The sequence below is a fragment of the Hoplias malabaricus genome, chromosome 2 (assembly GCF_029633855.1).
Source record: "Hoplias malabaricus isolate fHopMal1 chromosome 2, fHopMal1.hap1, whole genome shotgun sequence".
NCBI lineage: Eukaryota > Metazoa > Chordata > Actinopteri > Characiformes > Erythrinidae > Hoplias > Hoplias malabaricus.
Window position 1 is genome coordinate 79,869,286 of NC_089801.1, and position 11,057 is coordinate 79,880,342.

Here is an 11,057-nt window from a genome sequence, read left to right on the forward strand (position 1 = left end):
CCCTATCAGCGTCAGCACAGATTTCTTAAAAATGGCAAACGTTTAATGAATAAACCACCAACAAACTCGCTTTTTATACATTAACTATAATGCGGTGTGTACCCCGACATAACAACACAATCAGCCAAATTCACATCATCAGGTCTTAGCTTATTCTTTATGTCGACATTTTCAATAAGTGCTCAGACATTTTCAGCATTAGGCAATAAACACAGGTCACTGCTGCTTTTTCTATCTGTGGGTCACAAATGATTATGAATTATATAATTATTATATTATTATTATAAGGTGTTTTACACAGGTTTTTAAATCATTTGTAAACCTTTATAACTGTGGTCTTATTTTAAAGTGATACCCAAAGCGTATTTATGTAGTGCTCTATATTTAAATAAAACTGCAGCTTCAGACTTAATTCAGCTTCATTTAAATTACTGATATTGCACTTAGCTTTCAGTTCTCAGCGTTAACATTTATATGTTTTATATTATTTGTAACAGAGAGGTAAAGGAATGAAAACAAGAGCACGGAGAGAAAACCTTGGGCCAGTTTGGGGAAATCATTCACCGCAAGAAGTCATTCCAGCAGCAGCCAGATTGTCGAGACCAGTAATTATTCACCGTGATCAGTGGATTAGCATCTGGACCCGCAGACATGGCTAAGCAGTGATGAGATGGAGTTAGCTTGCTTTTACATGGCACAGAAGTATAATGATATTGATGGCTTTCAGTCATGCCTGTTGTTCTCAGCCCTTCATCGTGGCAGTATTGTTGGGACCCCAGTGAAGCCATTTGTGCAAGTACTGAATATTAATGACAACCACTGGATTACTGCAAGTGTTGCCGGCCCCAGGTCTAGGGGTGGCTGGGCCAGCAGCAAGGGACACACAGACCGAGCGGCACTGTGTATCCTTAGAGTCTATGGATCTGTGAATTTGTGAATCAGTGAAGAAACACGACAGCAGTGAAAAGCTTGGTCGAAAACAGCGCGAGTTTATTTCTGAACTGCGCATGCTCAGAGTCTAAATTTTAGTGTTCTCCATGCAACTCAATGGGATGAAGCGCCATCTAGGGGTTGAGTGGTGTAACACCATATCAAACAAACAAGAATGGCTTCAAAAGCTTTTAGAATGGTTCTGATGATTAAAATAATAAAATAAGTGTGAGGAGGGGGTGGTCTGTGTTAAATTAACTGTAGATGGAGGCAATTTTCTAACCCTCTACACAAGCAACATTCTCTGTCAGCCAAATGAGGTGTGCATATATGACAGCTTAAATTCAGGAGTAAACAACAACACTAAACAAATGCTGTCACGGATGATTCGACCGTCAGCACCTTGTTTCATTATCAGAAAGACTACTGTGCAGATTCAGCAGTCAGGGAGCAGTTGTGGACTTTTTGCCCTGGCCTTTGTAAAGGTGTTGTGTGACAGAGTTAGACCAGAGGAGTGCCTTATTGAGGAAAAACAAACACTAAGGCAAAGACTCTACAGAGGGATATTGGAGAAAAGGGTCCCAGACTGTGCTTACAAAAAAAACACAAAGACAGCCAGAGAGGGGTGCAGTAAAAGTATATGTTCACTGTGTGTGCAGGACTTCTCATAATAATGAAGTGATGGTCCAGTGCAGCAAATGCAGTTCCTGGTATCATCCCCCACTTGTGTGAGTGTCCCTAAGTGTGCACTGGACCCCACAGCAGAGGAGTGGCACTGACAAACCTGCATAGGTTAGTGTTTGAAAGATAAAAGACAAACAAACTGTCCTTCATTTAGTTTGTTCTTCTACATTTCAGAGTCTTCTTTACATTTCAGAGTGTGGTGTTGGTGGTGGGTGGTGGGGGTGGTGTTTAACTTGAAACGCTTGGCTTGGATTTAATGAGTACTTTCAATTAAAACGTTTCTCTTGAACATCTGATTTAACGTCTTCATTTAAGGTCCATGTTTAAGGAATTAATCAGTACCAGTTTCCACATTTAAACAGTGTAATAACTAGGCGTCACTGCCACAGTTACCTGGTGTGTGTTTGTTAAGAATAGGGCTGATTTTATTTGTTAAACTTAGATATTAGTGTTTTATGGAGTTAATAAATGTGATTATTTACTGATCAGAAACGACAGTTTGACATCCTACTGCTACAAACTCCTACAGAACTGACATGACAATTATACCCTGGGTACATAAGGATACATCCCAGAATACTTCAGTGGGGTTTTCAAATCACAGTTTGATTTAACCCTGTTATGACGCACAAAACATGGATTTTTAAAAGAATTCTGAAGACAAGAGTTCAAAACTGCTGTGGTAAAGACACCAGCCAAAATCACCCCCTGTATCTCAGGATATGGTCTAAAAACTACAGTATTTTTCCTGGTAATAAACAGATTTAACCATTTTACTGAATTTAAAACATAAAAATACAAAACTGATTAATGTTTATTTATTCTTTTTTATATCTTTAAATTGATTAGTTTTTTTCAAAAAGAATTATTCATAAATGTGCCGCTCTATGACTCAAATATCATAGCGTGAAAACCAAAGACAATCATTTTCAAACTTTAAACACTGTTTTCCAGACTACAGTCATGATCTCTAGTGTCTTTTGAATTGAACGTTTTTTACAGTGTTTAACGTTCTAATATAACTGTCATTTTCAGGAAATGTGAATCACTAACAGGAGTTAATTATTAACTGCTGTTACCCACAAACACCACAACTACACCATAATGAAACCTTATGAACATTGTACCTGAGAAAAAAGGGACAAGACTGCACTTGTCTCCCTGGTAACACTACAGTTGTATTTAAAAATAATGTTTGGGGAAATTTGAAATATTACTATTCAGTTTGATTTAACCATTTCATGGCCTTCAGCATTCTTCAATTTATGGAATTGTGTTGTTATTCTTATGACGTTTGTAATGCTATTACTCCACATTCCTACAGTAAAAATGTATGAACATTATAATCTGGGTGCTCTAGAACATGTTCTTCAAGGCTGCAGTGGAGTGGTCTGGTAACAGTTTGATTTAACCCTTTGATGGAGTTTAATATCTGAGTATTTTCCAGCCTATTACTCCTAATTCTTACAGTAAATACACATAAATATTACACCCTGTGAACCTGAGGACATGTTTCTCAATACAACAGTGGGATTTTCTGGTAACAGTTTGATTTTTTATTTTAATCTCCGAGTAAACTGAATTCCCTCCATTTTATGGACTTTTTAAGGGTTGTAAACCGTTCTTTTAGCCACTCAGGTCTGTTTTTAATATTAACTGTAGTGAATTATGTGGAACTGTGTTTTAAATTCCATTTCTTATGAATTTTCAATATCTGAGTCCCCCCTCTTGCTCTCACACGTTCTACCGTAAACCGCGATGTAGATGCGCACAGGAAATACTAGTGTAGATAGATAGATGTACAATGAAATTGAGCAGCAAACCTTAAAGTGCTTAAACAAAAAAAAAAACAGTAGAAACATGCAGTTTTTTTACAATATAAATAACAAATTATTGCACAAGCCCTGGGTAGTTGAAGAGATTAATGTCCGTGTGTTTGCTGTGTATTGCACAGGCCCTGAGTGGCTTAAGAGGTTGGTGTGTTCATTTCCCGTACAGCACTGGGGTAAAAGCTGTTTTTCAGTCTGTTTGTCCTGGATGTGATGGACCTGAAGCGTTTTCCTGAGGGCAACTGTTGGAAAAGATGGTGTCCAGGCTGGCAGGAGTCTTTCAGTATATTGGCTGCCCTGCTTAGGCAGCGAGAGCTGAACAGATCCTCCAGCCTGGGCAGTGGACAGCCGATGATAATCTGGGCCATGTTGATCACTCTCTGTAGAGCTCTCCTTTCTGCCACTGAGCAGCTGCTGTACCATGTTGAGATGCAGTAGGTCAGCACACTCTCGATAGCACAGCGGTAGTAGGACACCAGCAGCTTCTCCTGAAGGTTGTTTTTCCTGAGAATTCTCAAGAAATAGAGTCTCTGCTGTGCCTTCCTAACCACAGCTGTGGTGTTAGTGTTCCAGGAGAGATCTTCAGAGATGTGCATACCCAGAAATCTGAAGGAAGAGACTCTTTCCACACAGTCCCCATTTATGATGAGTGGTGTGGGGTCTATGCGTTTCCTCCGGAAGTCTATGACCTGTTCTTTTGTTTTGGTGGAGTTCAGGGAGAGATTGTTCTCTGCACACCACTCCACCAGTCCCAGGACTTCATCCCTGTAGGCGCTCTCATCTCCACCAGATATGAGTCCCACCACGGTTGTGTCATCCGCGAACTTGATGATTGTGTTGCTGGAGTGGGTGGGGGTGCAGTCGTGGGTGTAGAGTGCGTAAAGGAGAGGACTGTGGAGCTCCAGTGCTGAGTGTTACCCTGGAGGACTGATGGCGGCCTAATCTAACAGACTGGGTGCGGTTTGTTAAAAAATCCTTAATCCAGATGCATGTGGATTGAGAAAGATCAAGGTGTATGAGTCTGGTCACCAGTCTGCTGGGGATGACCGTATTAAAGGCGGAGTTAAAGTCTAAAAATTCTTACATAGTTTCCCTGGTGTTCCAGGTGTGTGAGTGCTGTGTGAAGGGTAGTATTGATGGCATCCTCAGTGGACCTGTTTGCTTTGTAAGCAAACTGATGTGGATCGAAGCTGGGAGGGAGAGTGGCTCTGATGTGCTGTAGAACCAGTCTCTCAAAGCACTTCATTATAACCGGTGTGAGTGCGACTGGACGGTAGTCATTGAGGTCGCTGATGGTGTTCTTTTTGGGCAGCGGGATGATGGTGGCAGACTTCAAGACTTCAGACATGGTGGTATGATGGATTTTGATAGGGACAGGTTTAAGATTTTTGTAAAAATGCCACAGAGCTGGTCTGCGCATATTTTCAGTACCTTTCCTGTCACACCATCCGGACCAGCAGCTTTCCTGGGGTTCACTGCTTTAAGTGCACGTCTCACCTCGTGTTCTTGCACCATGAGGATGTGGTTATTGGAGACTGGTGGAGGTCTTGTGTTTGTCTCCACTGCTCCCACCTCATAGCGAGCAAAGAAACAGTTAAGTTCCTCTGCCAGTGAAGCACCAGATGGCGTTATGATTTTTCAAAATTAAAGTCAACGTTTTGTGAATTCATTTTTATTATTTCTAGAAAACAGTAAATACTCAATAATAAACTTGTAATATTTTGAGTTTAAGTTCATATTTCAAGAATAAAATAATATATTTATAATAAAGTTATATTACGAGAATAAAGTCTATTTAAAATGATTTAATAACGTTAATGTTCAAGAATAAAGTGAACATTTTTAGAATAAATAAAAGTATGAGGAAGTTTTATTGTTGAAGCTGCGTTCTCAACAATTCTCAACAGTTGACCTGCTACTGTCATATTTCTCAAGAATGAACGTTAAAAAATGAATAAAACCATAAAGAATGAGCGCTGTGTAGAGGATTACACCGTCAGTGCCACTGTAAAGCTGCTTATTTGTAATTATCTGATTAATTTAGACTGTTGCAGAGGTGTTTGCTGATAACTATTTTCTTCATTCTGTGTTGTCTTCAGCAAAAGCGTAGTCTACGAAATAAAGGTACAATACTTTAATAAACAGACACAAGATGAAGGAGACACATGAAGCTGGAACTGTCCTTTTTCCACTGGAGGAGCAGGGACTGTGTTGTGGACGATGACAAATTGGGCAACATTAGGTTCTGACCGGCTTTAATGGACTCACTAGGTGTGTAACTGTGTCCTTTTTACAAAACTCGGGGTCACAAATCCCCTCAGTGTCGTATCATCACGCAGTGCCCCATTACATTGAATGAGGAGTCAAATTAAACCTTAGGGCGCCCTCTTGTGGACGATATGAGGTATTGTCTGATCTCATTTTCATCGGTTCAGGCTTAATTCTGTCCACAAAAGCCCCGTTAGGTTTTATTTATTGTTTAATGTGGTAATTGATAAATAAAGACAACAGCAGGTCAGTTGGATTTTACTGAACACTTTGAGAATGAGGTGTGATTTTGGCCGCGGCTCTGTGCCGCACAACAGGAGCCCACTGTCCCACCTCCAGCTGAATGTGCCGCGACAAACTCGCTCAGTTCACAACGAAATGGAGTCCCACCAGATTCACTCCCTCCTCGACACCAACTGTTAATGTTTCAGTGGTAAACAGTGGGTGTAGTGTGTAAATAAGGAATGGAGAGATCAGACTAGTGTCCTAATGCACAGCCTGAGTCATGTCTGTCTGAAAATGATTGTTAAACTGAGGGAACGGATTAAGTCTCGAAATGATATTTTTCCACCATAAGACTTTCGGGAGCGACTGGGAACATATTTTAGAATAAACTTAAACTGACGTGTTTGTTTCCTATTGTACTACACTTGTTTTCATTAGGAATCGTTAAAAATATCCTTTATTTTATTTAGGTTTTTTTTTCGAAGACAACATTTGTCACATTAGTGAGGAATTTTATGCAAAAGATAATCCATTACTCACCACGCCACAGTAAAGGTGCCTTTATTTCCTGAGTAACGGTAACGCACTGTTCTGGAGCTCCTAGCGCCCAGGCAATGGTAAGTTTTGACGTAAAGTCTTCGTGAATTCAAAGTTGAGGGCGTTCCTTCTTAGATTCAGTGCAGCTGTGGACCAATGAGCGGCTGCCGGCTGTGAGCGGGGTCCTATTCCCCGGGGGAGGGGTGCGCTGCTGGACGCCGCTGTCCAAAGGGATTCGCTCACAGCGCTGAGGGGGCGGGTCAGAAGTGATTGACACCTCTGTAAACCAATAGCAGGGACTCAGGCGAAGACAAAGAGAGTCGATGTGCCGAGATCACTCACTCTCTCTGGGTCTGGGAGAGAGAGAGAGGGAGCGCCTGGGAACACATTTTAGAATAAACTTAAATTGACTTGTTTTATCGCAGAACAACCAAATAAAACCTTTATGTTTGGTGACAGACTATTTTAAACGTTTGGTCACTTTGAGGTACATACTGTCTATTTTCAGAAAATACCGAAAACTGCATCTGTGTAAGAATGAGTGTTTTAAAATAAGAGCGGTATTTCCACCGAGGGCCACAGGGGGGCAGTGTGAGCCCGCAGCGCTTTACCTCCTCTCCCTCCTTTAATGATTTTGCTGGTAGTTTTATGGAGAGAGATTAGTCTCAAGATACTTTACAAATGCGTAAATGTTAATCCACAGATGTGGCGGTCACACCCTGTTACTGAAGAAGAATATTCTGTTGTGTTTCACTTGTTGTGAAAAATAATTTTATTATTTTGTGTTAGTGGACAAATATCCTTAAATGATTAGTTAAAATTAAGCATTTATAATTGTGTGAAATCTTGTATCTTATATGTACTCATATGAATGATTAACCAGTATTTAACCATACATTTAAACAGTTTAGAATCTGCACACTAACTGGCATGTTGACACGTGATATATACACCTTTTTAAATTCCTAAACGTTTAACTTTGAATAATAGTGCACTTAAGCTTTTAGAAGACATATATAAATTACAACTGTTAGCCAAAAGGGGGAGTTGAACTGTAGGGCATCTCAGTGACCTTAAGTCCATTAGTGACTCCTCTGAATCTTGCTGATGGGAGAGGAGTGTGGGAAGAAGAGGTATATTGTCAAGCTTACCTAAGAATTAATGTTTTGGGGTCAAGGTGTATGGAAAACCTGCACGCGAGAAACATGAGTACTAACATGTCTAATTATGCATATTAATATATGTTAATCAGCTAGAAACGCCTCACCACCAGGCTATACGTCATCTGGGGTATAATTGTGGAGTCAGATGGGAGGAGAACTCAGAACTCTACTGGGAAGGCTATTAGACTTTTTCATGTATTAGTTCTCTTGGATCCAATAAATACTTTGATTTGCTTTGAACTTCACTCGACTGGTCTTTGTAACGCTTCCGGAACGAGCACGCCTCCCTGAGGAGGAAGGTTGTATTTTGGACCTTTTGGAGATCTTCTAAATTTTAATTACTTTGGGAACGGTCCAAAAGAACGTTTTAATTCTTCAATTGGTGACCCCGGACGTGCGGAAGTGTGAGAACAAGACCGACTTTGGATTCCTTTCCACTCGCGGCCGCAATGAACTAAAGTGGGTGAGTAGACCCTGTTTTATTCAAATTCTGCATATTGGAATCTCTAAATCAGAGTGGTGTGGAGGTCTGAAGCCGGTCCGGAGTGAGGTATTGAGCAAATCAATTTATTTTAAATATGTTTTTATAATTTTTTATCGGTTTATACATTTGGGGTTGTTGGTTTAAAAAATTAATTATGGAATTTAAAATATAATAGATGGATGTTGGTTTCCCATCTTTTAAAACTGAGTCGTGGCGTCCTCCACTCGGAACCTGACGAGGTATCGAGTTAATTGCCCGGTCGGAAAGGCCGTCCGAGAGGGGTGGTTCCCTCTGAAGTATATTCATAAGCGGAAGTTGTTCCCGCAGGTTAAGTATATTAATATTCGCGGACGCTGTACCCGCGAGCGGAAGTTGTTCCCGCGAAAAAAAAAAAAAGAGCGGAAGTTGTTCCCGCCAGAGTTTGTGGTGTATTTTAATGAAATTTGATTGTGTATTCATGTTTCATGTCTGTTCTGAGAGCCTGTGTTATTCTTAGAGGCTGTGACATGACTGTCGTGTATGTTTTTGCTCGCTAGAGGGCGATAGAGGAGTGTCTTTCTGTGTATGTGTATGTGTATGTGTATGTGTATGTGTCAGCTGAGTGTGTGTGTCTCACCCCCTCCCTTTTTTTCCATCTTATAACTTTTTCAGCTGAAATAATTTTTTGGGAGAAAAAGGAGAAAGTGGAGGACTGATCAACCCCCTTTTCTTCTGCGGTTGCCTTTGAGTTTGTGTGGGGAGAACTGTCCATGTGCTGTAAAGAGCCATAAATTTTCTGTGGGTGTGTTTAGAGAAAAGGGGGGAAAGGACACCTCTGCCTAGAGAGTGTCAGAGAGAGAGTGTGTTTAAAGAAAAAGGGGAATGTGATAAAGAATGAGTGATTTAGAAATTAATAGGGAAAGAAATTTGTAATGGTATAAATTATGAGCTTCGTTCAAGGACAGTTATTTAAATGAATATGAACCTCAATAAAATGAGGGGTTTGTTTATTCATGACAATGAGCCCTGAACAGAAGACGTTTTTAAAGTAAAATATATAAAGTGAATTAAATGAGCTTTCTTGGAGACTATACATTAAGAAAATATAGACAATGAGCTCCAGAAAGACGTTTTTAGAGGTTGAGAGTAGGAGAAAGGAGAGCAAGGTGTAAAGCTGAGTAATTAATAGGGTACATTGGGGAAACTGTAAGGTTTAAACATGGGAATTAAAGGGAAAATTGTTAATTGAACATTTGCTCTAATTTTGAATCTGGTTTCTTTGATATTGTTAATTTAGACTTGTAGTGGAAAAAATATATTTTGTATTTTGTTTACTGCTTATTGTCCTAAGAATATTATTTTTCCGGTTTAGTTTGCATATTTTAACTGTGGTAGTTCGTCTTAAAAATTTATTTTCTGCCTCGGTTTCAATTTTTCGGTCATCATAACATATTTTGTAACTTGCTTGCTAATTCAGTAGTTCATATAATTTTGTTTTTGCTTGCTAGAATATATCTTGTGATTTCACTGTGGCTTGTTGACTGTTAAGTGTGTCTGGAAATTTGTTTTCGTACCTTGAATATAGTCTTTGGTTTAATTATGTGTTGTGAGCTCACTGTCTTGTCTTCCTAGCTTTTTTGTTGATTACAAATTTTATTTCATATATTGGCGTGTTATTTGCTTCTGACTAATAAGCTTTTTCGGTCCGTGGGTCGGTTTCATACTTCATGTAAATTAGGCTTGACTTGCTTTTAAATTCAATACTGTGTTTGAAGACAAACTTATGTTTTCTATCCACCTGTGAAATTATTCACAGGGTTGAGGTGGTTCTGCTTTTCTTTGGCTGAGTTTGTAAACTTGACTCTAAAACTTTGGACTTTTTCTTTTATATAAACTAAGGCGGACTGTGCTGAGAGCAGCGGCGGCTGCGTGGGCGCTCTGCGGGGGTGACCCTGGGAAAAATGTTTTAATTCACTCTGAATTGCGATGAAACCTAGCGGTGATAATTGATTTGCAATTAAAGGGTGAACTAGAACGAAGACCCATTCAGGTAAGGTCCAATTTTTTAATCAGCTTCTTACAGACATTATGGCTACTACTAGAGACTTACATAATGAATTAAACGCCATTTACGGCGTGGGGAACTGGGAATGGAAACCGTTTGTACAAGAAATTGACATAATAACTGAGGGATTAAAACAGGGAGAAATACATTTGAAAAAGCGGGATGTTGTGCACAAAAGTGTGCTCCAGAGATTTGAAACGTGGGCTAAAATACACACGGGGGAGAAAACGTCTTTAATAACCTGTATTAATCAGTTAAAAAGAGAGTTGGAGGAAATATTATGTCAGGCTGAAGCAGAGGTTAGTAAGGCTAGCCTTTTCCAAAGACCTAAGGCAAAGACAAGTTTAAAAATAGCTAAAACGGACATTGCGGAGCTTCAAAATTTTAAAATGGCGTTCCTCAGTCTCATTCCGCAGCTTGTGGTTTTGAAAACACCCGGTCAATCACCTTCGAGCGCTGTTTCACTTACTGCCGAGAACACGGAAGTGGAAATTGAGTATACGAACCACAAGGGGGAGGAGCCTACAGCTCCGCCTCCCCCATATAATCTAGGTCACGTCACACCAGTTGATAATGTCCTCCCTGTCTTCAGTGTAGACTCTGGCACGGTGAGTTTACGGATGGACAACGAAGACAGGGGCTCTCATTCCGAGCAGCCAGCTCAAACAGTCACACACACAAACGTACAAACACAAGATCCATTCCAATTGCGAAAGGCACATGACTCAATTTCAATTGCACAGACAAATATTCACACTGACTGTTCTGACATTATAGATACCACAGGAAATTATGTAGAACAGGATAAACCGCGCCTTGTCGATAAACAAACACTGACAACACCATTTAAGAACCCGATGCCACGTAAAAATAAACAAAACATCAGGATTAAA